This window comes from Lactuca serriola, chromosome 4 (assembly GCF_051521515.1).
Source record: "Lactuca serriola cultivar US96UC23 chromosome 4, Lser_US96UC23_V15, whole genome shotgun sequence".
Taxonomy (NCBI): Eukaryota; Viridiplantae; Streptophyta; class Magnoliopsida; order Asterales; family Asteraceae; genus Lactuca; species Lactuca serriola.
In genome coordinates, this window is record NC_136411.1 from 149485555 (window position 1) to 149498225 (window position 12671).

The following is a 12671-nucleotide window of genomic DNA, read 5'->3' on the forward strand; positions in this document are numbered from 1 at the left end:
AGTGATTTAATATTACGTTATAGATATTTGGTTATTGTAAGAAATATATTTATATACATCGTTTCTAAATCGTGATTTGAAGTTATAACAAAGTAAAGAAAAAAAAAGTATATATAACATGCGGTGTGGTGCGGTTTGAACCGCAATTTTATAAATACAAACCGCAAACCATACCGCATAGTGCGGTTTGATAAAATGATGAACCGCAAACCACACCATGAAATTCTAAACCGCATTATGCGGTGCGGTGTGGGCGGTTTGTGTGGTTTTTTGCACAGCTCTAGCCTTAAGTCACAACTTACAAACAACGTGGCTTGTCACGGCTTGAAAAAACCTTAAGGCTTGACATTGTCGCTAAGTCACATCTATCGCTATTAAGAACCTTGATCAAAAAAGATAAAGATTTATTTTCCTTTGAAAACCTAAAAGCATATATAAAGAACTGATATACATGAGGTTAAAGATAGTAGATAGGAATCAAAACACAACTAAATTAAAATTTACAGACATACTCTACACTGACTAGTTCCCCTCAGTCCCCCCTCCTTGAATATCTGGAAGCTGATGAAACACTCGAGCACAGCTATACACTGAACAGAAAGCTTGCAGTCCCGTCAATAAGAGCATAAACAAAGCAGCCAACACTGTGAGAAATTTCCATGATCCAAACACGTATTTGTTAAAGAAATTCGCCATTTTCACCCTCCATGTTCTACCATACCTCTTGTTCACATCTTCAATCACTTTATCCATCTTCGCCACTTTCGTCAACTTCACAGACTTGCTCATCCCGTTCCACAGATCTGCAACTTCCTTATCGCTCTTCAAATGGTTCAAAACTATTCCTCTCTCTCGCAAATACTTTGCATCTTCTTCAGTATCGATTATTCCGTTCATTAGCTCTGTGTATCGAGCCACCACCAATGGCCCTGCTGCAACACAAGCTTCGTATGCTACTAAGTTTCTCAGATAAACCTCTGAGTTTACATCCAGATCGACTACTGGGAGGTAGAGTGTAGATGTTATATTATCGAAAGTAATGTCCAAAATTCCGCCATTAACGGGTGAGAAAATGATCCCTGCATTGGCCATTTCGGTGACTGATGGGATGGTGATTTCCTCGATGGTTGGTACCTTCGGTTCGCCACCGTCGTCTTCTGAATTCTCCTCTCCTTTACCCTGAAACTTCACCAGCATTCGCTCCATGGGTTCTTTCATGAGTTTGAGTATGGGAAGATTTGATAAGATCTTCCATGGCAATTTCATTAGGAGAGCCATTGGTCTCCCGAAAATGAGTTTCTTGAAAAAGTTCACGAGCCCTGCGTTGGATTTCGAGAGGAGATTCCATATATAACTCATGACCCGTTGAAGATCAGTTTCCTTTGCAAAAGTTTCTTCTTTATCTTCATCGTTGACTTCAGTGATAGCTTCTTCTTCGATGTCAATCTCAGCCTCCATGATCCCGAGCTCTTTGTTGTTTGGCACAGTCATGTGGTACAAAAAGTCTAGCAGGTGATCACAGTCGTTGATGTCAACATCTGGCAACTCCTTTTCTTGAAACGGAGAAAGCTCATGGTACAAACCCATCAGCATCGACTTCAACGTCTCTTCAGGTGACTTTTCATGATTAGCTTTCTTGGACTGATGCTCCAACATCGTCTTGATCAGAAACAATGGGATCTGGTTCTCCACCTTCACCAAATCACGAAGAATCGCCATGTGTGATAGCTTCTTCCCGGAGGCATCGACCAAATGGGACATCGAAGATGTAACTTTCTTGAGTACCCGTCCTTCTTCTTTCATGGAATACACCTGAAGGAATTCCAGTAGAAACGCCATGTCAACAGCCATCATCCAGATCAGTGCGTCTCCTGACATATCAAGAAACTTATGGTAGCAAGCACGAATTCGTGGCTCATCGTTTTTCTTCATTATCTCCACGATACGTTCGAAGCTAACGTTCATATGTTTCTGGGTTCTTCGTGCTGCAGCAAGCTTGTACCTTTGCATGTCATAGACCTCCTCGCGCCAATGGTGGAAGGGACCTAACGCGATTTGCTGTGGGATGTAGGATTCGGGATCGGTGGCTAGAAGTACTTGAGGGACTGTGAATATACAAACTGGGACTTTGTCGATCTCTTCCTCATGTTCTAAGATTGATTTACGCATGCTTTCCACCCATTCGTGTTCATTAATATTCATCTTCTTGAATGAGTGTGAACTGGTAGTGCTGGACAAGGTTTTGGCGGCCATGGCGTTGGAGATAAAGTATATTCTTCAATGCAATTCAGTTCGGAGACAACGGATATGACTCTTATAGACGGTATCATGATTGACTAGTTCACATAGTGTTGATCTGTTTACATATTATTTTAGCTTATTTAATTGTTTTAACCACGTTTCAAGAAAATAATTTCGAAAAAAAACGACGTACTTGATGTCGATAAACATGGACAACTGTAATATGAAGAAAAAATGGATTTAATAATATTTCGATGAATATATGTGAATTCTGATGAAGCATGTTAATGTGCGACTTGATTCTAGTTATTCTTTTATTCCTTTTATCATATCGATTTGTCTTGGTTAAGTAGCTAGATAAGATACCATTAATTTTTATTTGTTTTTTTTTTCATAATCGAGGTCTTTATATTCCTTTCTTTATCATATACTACGTAAAACATTTTTTTCCCCACATACCTTTTTACTATATGAAAACAAATAATTCGAATATAAAACCGAATTTTAAAAGCATTTTGAACTAGTTTCTTGTCTTATTTTTCTTCCAAAGATGATAAAAATAATAAAGTTCACTTATGGTTTATCATGAAGATGAAATTCAAAGTTCAGGTTAATAGACTATAATTATATACTAATCTTGAAGGTTTAAATATGTGCTCAAATTTATGTGATATATGCAAGTGAATAAACAAAAGAACTCAAGCTATAGACTTAAAGTAATACTCTTATACAATGAAAGAAAGTTGAAAATTTGTTAGCATACAAAGCTTGGAATATATATATATATATATATATATATATATATATATATATATATATATATATATATATATATATATATATATATATATATATTCCAAGCTTTGTATGCTAACAAATTTTCAACTTTCTTTCATTGTATAAGAGTATTACTTTAAGTCTATAGCTTGAGTTCTTTTGTTTATTCACTTGCATATATCACATAAATTTGAGCACATATTTAAACCTTCAAGATTATATATATATATATATATATATATATATATAGGGTTAGGTTATTTTGTTTTCATTATCTATTGTGTGCATGTATGACTGATTCTAGACCAATCATTTTAGTTATTTTAAAAAAGTAATTAATACATATTACATGTTGAAGATATAATAGGTATTAATTACATATTCAGCATTTAATATGTATTAATTACTTTTTTAATATAACTAAAATGTTTGGTCCAGAATTAGTCACACATACAAACAATAGATAGTGAAAACACTTGAACCTAACTCTCTCTCTCTCTCTCTCTCTCTCTCTCTCTCTATATATATATATATATATATATATATATATATATATATATATATATATATATATATATATATATATATAGCCTAACTTTGTAATTATTAAAAAGGCAAAAGATTCGACATAAACGTTGTATAAACTTAAAAATACAAAACATATCCGAAAAATTGGGAAATTGTTAGGATGATATCTAATTAAATAGGACTATGGTGATATCTTCATATCCGGGTAGAAAAGCTTAATGGAAAAGGGCGAATAGAAAAGGGCTGTATAGGAAATGCAAATCTTTATTACTCAAAAAAGCTATCCAGAAATATAAGAAGTGTTCGACTTAATGAAGTATCGATAATTATATTACATTCTTCTAACCAAACTCAATCTCTGTCAGTCCGAGCATACTTCTCATTTCGTTGTGCTTCACATGCATGTGCTAAGGTTTTTATAAAAATATTAGTCAGTTGATTCTTAGAGTTGACATATTCCACTTCAATTTGTCATTGCTCAAAACACTCCCTTATGAACTAAAATTGGATCTCAATATCTTTGTTTCGATCATGAAGCACAATATTTTTATGGAAAAATAATATATAAAAGCCGTTAGGTTTTCACAAAAATATCGGTTTTACCCTTGAACATGTTTTAAGTCCAATAAAATATGATGTTTTTTTAATTTGTTCATTTATATCTTTGTCTCCGGTTTCTAGGTAACCTACAGGCTACCTAATATCAGTAAAGTCTTTAAATTTTCAAAAATGTTCTGATTTACCCTTAAGTTTTTTAAAAATGTTTGGATTTACTCTTACATTGATTGTTTTTATTATTATTATTATTATTATTATTATTATTATTATTATTATTATTTTTATTATTATTATTATTATTATTATTACATTTTTAATGTATAAAAATATTTTATACATACATTTTTAAATGTATAAAAATATTTTTATTAATATAAATATATTTTTAAAAATATATATACTTGTGTTTAGTATTTATATATTCCTATAAAGCCATATTTATATAATAAAAATGTATTTATTTGTATTTATTAGGTATAAAAATACTATATATATATATATATATATATATATATATATATATATATATATATATATATATATGGTTTATATTGTATAAAAGATATAATTATATGTATTTCTACATCTTACTAACCATAAAGATGTATTTATTTCATAATTATATGCATAAAATATATTTTATACCAAAGAAATATATATTTATATCTATTAAATACAAATAAAAACATATTTATACATTTAAAATCATCTTTACATGTATCAAATACAAATAAAAACGTATTTATACATTAAAAAACATATTCATGCATTTAAAAATATTTTTATTTGTATTTAGTAGATATAAATATGTATTTCTTTTGTATAAAAACTATCGTATGCATATAATTCTGAACTAAAGACATATTTATACATAGTAATATGTACAAATACATATAATTATATCTTTTATACAATATAAACCATATAAATATGTATTTTTATATTTATATGTATATAATATATTTTTATATGAAATATATATATATATATTTATACCTACTAAATACAAGTAAATACATTTTTAATATATAAATACGTATCTAAAGGAATACATGGGCTTTCAAATGTATATAAGTACTAAATACAAGTAAATATATTTTAAAATTATATTTATATTAATAAAAATATTTTTATACATTTAAAAATCTATTAATAATAATAATAATAATAATAATTTTAATTAAAATAACAATCAAGGTAAGGGTAAATCCGAACATTTTTTAAAAACTTAAAGGTTAATCCGAACATTTTTAAAAATTCAAGGACTTTACTGACATTAGGTAACCGGTAGGTTACCTGGAAACCGGCTACAAGGGTATAAATGAACAAATTAAACAAAACCTTGGGTTTTACTGGACCTAAAACATGTCCAAGGGTAAAACTGTCATTTTTATGAAAACTTATGGGCTTTTATGTCATTTTCCCTCAAGGAAATTGCCGACTTGTTATCGAATTGAAATACAAAGGGATAGACATGATGTGATGTCCCGTAAGCTCTTTAAAGAGATTCTCAAGTCAAATGGCTTGACATGGTGCCGTTGTGGCTGCCAAAAACCCGATTCACATATAGAAAAAACAACAATCTTTTGCTTTTGAGATTGCCTTGTGACCACATTTCTTCCAACGTACAAACTCATTCGTGTTTACACTTGCTACTAACCGTTTCACCTCCAAGATCATTATTGCTAAACTTAAGCATGTCTTTCATTTCATGACCATTTCCATAGTTGAGCCCATAATTAACGGTTCCTTTATATACCGTAAAATAACATTTACTACTTGGAAATGCAAAGTGGTTGGTTCGTCTATAAACGGCTTGCAATTCCAACCGAAATGAAATGTTCGGTCGAGTGTGAACTGGTTACCTCATACACTCCACCACTCACCTACATTAAGTTATGTTGACTTTTGACCATTTTCATCCTTTTGATTGTCACCTTCGGTTCCATTTGTGAAGTTATTAGGTTGCAATCTAGCAACCTGGATTACGTAAGTTGTTTGTTGAAAAGATATTCGTCACTTCTTCTGCAACACTTCAATTCCAATGAAGTAAGAAAGTAAACCCAAGTCACTCATTTTGAATTCCTTTTTCATTTGTTCCTTGAATTCCACAATGTATTTGGTGTTCATGATTAAGTCTTCAACATAGACGCCAATGGTAAGAATTTCACAAATTTATTTCCTTTTGTAGATTGCCATTTGTTGTGAAAATTTCGAAAAACAAAGTCATTTTAATCTTTTATCAAAACGAATGTTCTAAGCTCAAGAAGCTTGTCAAAGACCATAGATAAGTTTGAAGAACTTGAACACCTTGTGATTGTGTACTATATCAACATATCTTTCTAGTTGGGTGACATAGACCTCCTCTTCAAGATATATTGTAAGAAAATCTACCTTAACATCAAGATGGTAGATACAACTCACTCATGATAAGCCACTAATGCAAGAACGAGCCTTACGATGTCAAGTCGTACCACTGATGCAAAAACTTCATCAAAGTTGACTCCGCATTTTTGCGTAAAATCTATAAGGATGTGTTAATCTTTATGTTTCATCATTTTTTTCCAATTTGCCTTTCTTCACTTTAAAGATTTATTTCAATACGAGTGTTTTCTATCTGGATGGGAAATCAGTAAGTTGTCATGTCTTGTTTTTATGGATTGCATCAAACTGCGTTTGTATGGCGTCCTACCACGTTATAAAGGTTCCCGTCTTTTTAAAATTCAAGGCTTGATTGAAATCATCAACAATTTTGGGTTCAAGGAACACATTTTTCGTCTTCGACATATATTTCAACTAGTTATCGGAGCCCCTTGGGTCCAACAATGCTTAAAGGGCCTTCCAAGGGTTGAAGTGGAAGAAATATGAGTTCAAATAAAGGTATCCAATGTTTTTTCTTGCTGAAAAGATGAAAAATAAGGTTGTTTGGTTTGGACAACATCAATTTTAGGGTTGTCCGAAAGTTTTGGGTGAACTCTGTAGTTGTCCAGATGGTCCGATTTTATATAACATTTAGCTTTATCGATTACTGTAAAGGCTTTAGAAGTCATATTCTCTTCTTCCTTGTTTTTGTTCTAATTACTTCCTAGTTTTTTTACCAATTACTTCCATCTTTTTCAACAAAAATAACATTGCGGCTTACCTGCACTTTCCGGTTTGTCAAATCAAATAATCGATTCCTTTTAGTTCCATCTTCTATCCCAAAATACACCAATTTTTTGCTTTAGTCTTCCATTTTATTCAAACGTACACCTATAATTTTTGAAAAATCATCACAAATAAAAACCATTAAATATTGAGGATTTGGTTTTTTTTTGTTTGCTAAATTAACCTAGCTTCATACGGTGTGATTTCATGAAGTGTTTTTATATGTACTAAGTTGAAAAGATAAATTGTATGTAATGATTTCTCTTCAAAATTCAAACAATACATTTCTTCCTTTAAGAATATGCATTTCCATGTAAGGATAAACTTTTTAACCGAAAAACTAAGTTGGAACCGGAACCGACACCGGTTGGAACCAGTTAGTGGTATTCAGTCCAGTTCTCAGTTCTCAGTTTACGTCTTATTTGGTTTTCGATTTTTCGTTTCATGTCTGGTTCGGGACGGTTCTGATTCCAAACACATTTTTAGATAGCACATTTCTTAGTAGAACCGATTCGAATCGGTAAGTGGTATTTGGTTCGGTTTTTTATTCTTATTTTACGACTTATTCGGCTTTTTTTTGTTTTGTTTTTTTTATTCCAGACCAGTTTACATGTCTATTTCCATGTCCATAATTGTTCGATTTCTCTTTTCAACTACTCCATTTTGTTGAGGAGAAAGTGTAAACCAAAGATATATGGTCAAATTACGTAGATTATAGTAGATAACTACAACTATTTGGTGTATAGACAAGCATCCTAAAGTCTAGGATCTATCCTCCGTAGTCTGTAGTATGTTATCTATAAATATAATACATCACCCTTCAGGGTTTGTAAGGGAAATATAATGTGTTGGACTTGGTATCAGAGCTAAGATCTCTAGGCATTTTTTCTTTCTTTCTTCTACCTCCAACGCCAATTTTCATGGCTCCAACGTTTGTTAACTTGCAAGTTGAGTCGCACCAATTTCCTAGTTTGGAAGGCGCAGGTCACCTTCATTCTTAGTGGTGGTCAACTGTTTGGCTAACTTGATGGAACCATACCAACCCCAGTGTCAAAGGTGACAGTAGAAACCATAGACGCAAAAAAAGAAGTGATAAATCCAAAATATCAGCAATGGTTCGTTCAAGCTCAGGCCGTTCTTGGCGGATTGTTATCTTCTATGAAAGAAGAAGTTCTATAACAACTCACTCGTTGCATTGACACATCAAATCAATTATGGACAGCCCTCCAGACAATGTTCTCAGCCCAACATAGAGGGAATTCTATTCAGCTCTGTACGTAGCTTTCAAACACGAAAAAGGCGACATGAGTGCGTCGAAATACTATCAAACAATAACAGCTCTTGCTGATACTACGGAAAATATTAGCCACCCTATGAATGATGAAGAAGTTGTTGGTTATATACTTACAGGACTTGGCCCAGGTCAAAGAGATCTATTCACTGTTATCACTATCCTTGGCAATCAAAGACAAGTAACACTCCCATAATTCTATTTATATCTGATTGCACATGAAACTCAAACAACAGTGACGAACAAGCCAACAAATTTCAAATTTGAATTCACACCATCTGCAAGTAATGTTACAAGACAAGACTAAAATGCTTCTTGCAAGAACTACAACAAAAATGGGTACAACAACAACCAATAAAACAATTATCGAGGCGACCATAGTCGAGGACGTGGTCACGACAGAAATAATAATGGTGGCTCGCATTGTCAAGTATGTGGAATCCCAGGTCATACTGCATTGAATTGTGAAAATCGATTTAATCATGCTTATCAAACAGAAGACTACCATAGTGGAAACAATGTCACCACTCAAAGCTATGATCATGATCACAACTGGTATATTGATACGGGTGCCACTGATCATCTCATAAGTGACCTTAATCGCTTGTTTATTGCAAGTCACTATGAGGGAAAAGATCGGGTTGAAGTAGCTAATGGAACAAGTTTGCATATTTCCCATATTGATCATTCTAAAATTCATGGTTTACGTAAGACCACTTCATTTTAAAAACATTCTTTATGTTCCTCAAATTATGAAACACATTCTCTCTATTGATAAATTGGTTTCTAACAATAATGTGTTTATTGAAATTTACCCTAATGATTTCATTGTTAAGGACAAAATAACAAAGAAAACGCTTATGGTTGGTAAAAGCAAAGGTGGTCTCTTCCTGGTGCTAATCCGTCATTCATCTCGTTTTGCAAATCTTAGCACCAAAGTCTCCTCTTCACAATGGCACCAACGTTTCGATCATCCCATTTCAATAGTTGTCAAGTCTATTTTAAAGTCAAATAAGTTAGATTGTTCTTTTAATCTATGGCGTCTGTTTGTGATGCATGTCAACGTGCAAAGAATCATCAACTACTGTATATTAATTTTGTTCATGCCACTTCATCACCACTTGAGCGAATCTACATTGATTTTGAGGGTCGGCTCAAGTGTTGAGTGCAGGTTTTCAATATTATGTTAGTTTTTTAGATGATTATAGCTGGTATACTTGGATCTATCTTATTAAACGCAAATATGATGTTGAATAAGTCTTTTATTATTTTCAAAAACATGTTGAAGGTCTTCTAAATGCCAAAATTCGCACCATTCAATCTGATTGGGGTGGTGAGTATCATAAACTTCATAATTATTTTCAACAAACTAGCATTATTCTTCGTGTATCTTGTCCCCATACTTCTCAACAAAATGGAATAACATAACGAAAACATCGACATATTGTTGAAACAGGTGTGGCTCTTTTAGTTCAATCTTATCTACCACTTTGTTCTTGGGATGAAGACTTCTTAACAACTTCTTATCTCATAAATCGTATGCCGAGTCGCACCATACATAACTCTACTCCCATCATATGTCTCTTGAATCTCAAACCCGACTACTCATTTCTTCGAACATTTGGGTGTGTCTGTTAGACAAGCCTTCGAAATTACAAGACTCGTAAACTTGCTTTTCGTTCCACTATGTGTGTCTTTTTAGGGTATAGTTCCATGCACAAGATTTATAAATGTCTTGATAGAAAAATTGGTCGAGTCTATCTCTTGTGATGTTGTTTTTGATGAGTCATGTTTCCCGTTTGCAACCTCTTCATCTATAACATCTCCTACATCCACAGTTGTGTCTTTTCCTTAATCTAAACCATGAATTGTCAATGACCACTTACGGAATGATGACCTATTTTTTTTAGCTAACACTTCTAATTTAGCTGCAACAACTCTAGCCCCTGGTGATCATTTTCAGCGCTCGAGTACACCTTCACAGCCACCAGTTGTGCCATCACACCCTAATTCTTCGGCACCTACGGATGCCCCAACTCCATCTGATGCTACGCTTGTTGAGCCCATCACTCCAGTAGCCCCTAATGCTACCGAGGGAACTCTTATCCAAGATGAATCTTCTCCTTTCAGCACCACTCCACAGCAACTTGTGGTGACAAGTCATGCTCATGCAGGGAAATCTTTCGCTTGCAAATTTACTGATGCTAGAATTATCTATAACCCATAACGATGGTTCTTGTTTGCAGAATCAACTTCACATCGTCAGGCCTTAGTTGAACCCAACTGGAAGCTTGATATGGAAACTGAATTTGCTTCCCTACGTAACAATAATACTTGGTTTCTAGTTCCATGCCCTCCCGACATCAATGTTGTCACCTGCAAATGGGTTTTCAAACTTAAACAACATCCAAATGGCTCCATTGACAGACACAAGGCTTGTTTCGTTTCTCGGCGCTTCACTCACTGATATGTGGTGGATTATCAAGATACATTTAGTCATGTGGTCATACCAGCCATGGTTCGCTTGAACCTCTTTATTACGCTCTCAAGAGGACAGCACCTTCGTCAAATTGATGTCAATAATGCATTCTTACATGACATCTTGAATGAGCATGTTTACATGAGGCAACCTCCTGGTTTTGAAGACCCCCACATGCCTCACTACATGTGCAAAAGTCAATTTATGGTCTTAACACAGTCCCCATGTGCATGGTTCTCTCGTCTAAGTGACTAACTCCATAAACTGGGTTTTCACCCATCCAAGGCTGACATCTCCCCCATCATTTTTCACCACGGGAAGCACACAATCTATATGCTTGTTTATGTTGAGGACATTGTTATTGTAGGTTCATCTCAGTTACTTGTTGATCAATTGATAAATTTCTTTTTATCATCCTTCCCCATTAAGGATCTTGGTCGCCTCACATACTTCTTAGGGATTAAAGTATCTCACAATTCAGGGGTATCACCCTTATGCAACGCAAGTATGCCTTGGATCTATTGCATTAGAATCACATGAAGAATTGCAAAGGCGTTTCAACCCCTATGTCTGTTACAGACAAACTATCTCGGGAATCTGGAAAAGCACTCAGTGATGATGACACTTCCAAATATAGAAGCATAGTTGGAGGTCTCCGGTATCCCACCCTAATACGGTCTGATATTGCTTTTACAGTAAACAAAGTCTGTCAATATTTGTCCAAGCCAACTAATGTCCACTGGAAAGCTATCAAACATATATTGAGATACGTAAAGGGAACGACCAATACTCGACTGTATATTCGAACATCTAAGTCTACACTTCTGAGTGTGTTTACAGATGTTGAATGGGTCGAATGTGTAGACTATCTCAGGTCTACTAGAGAATTTTTTTGTATTTCTAGGACCAAATATGATCTCGTGGAATTCATGCCAACAACCAATAGTATCTCGATCAAGTACAAAAGCAGAGTACAAATCCTTGGCAAATGGAACAACCGAAGCGACGCGGGTGCAATCTCTGCTTAAGGAATTAGGCGTTTGTCAACCAAGACCACAGGTCCTATGGTGTGATAACCTAGGAGCTATATACTTAACAACAATTCCAGTATTCCATGCACAAACCAAAAATATAGAAGTTGATTTTCAGTTTGTCATAGAAAAGGTGGCGATGGGTGCTCTGGAGGTTTGTTTCATATCATCCAAAGATCAAGTAGCTGATGGATTCACAAAACCGACCACACACTTTATGTTAGATCAGCTTCGAGACAATCTAAACCTTGTTACGGTTAAGATTGAGGGGGAATGTAAACCAAATATATGTGATCAGATTATGTAGATTATAGTAAATAACTACAAGTATTTGTTGTATAGATAAGTATCCTAAAATTCTAGGATCTATCCTCTGTAATCTGTTATCTATAAATATAATAATACATCACCCTTTAGGGTTTGTAAGGGCAAAATAATATGTTTGACCGAAATTGGTGTTGTAAGATGTCTTTTTATGCCATCTTTTATTCACAAAATAATGAGAACTCTTTTGAAGTGAACTATTTCCTTGATCCTTCGGAGTGTATTTAATTAATATCATGTTCTTTTTTTTTTCAATCATTCACACTTTTTTCAATTGTTAACATGAACCCTTTGA

At 33.9% G+C, this 12671-nt stretch overlaps 1 pseudogene; it reads right to left on the reverse strand.

Moving 5' to 3' along the window:
* Positions 1 to 383: 383 nt before the first annotated feature.
* On the reverse strand, positions 384 to 2297 carry LOC145102738 (putative UPF0481 protein At3g02645 pseudogene; annotated as a pseudogene).
* Positions 2298 to 12671: the final 10374 nt, after the last annotated feature.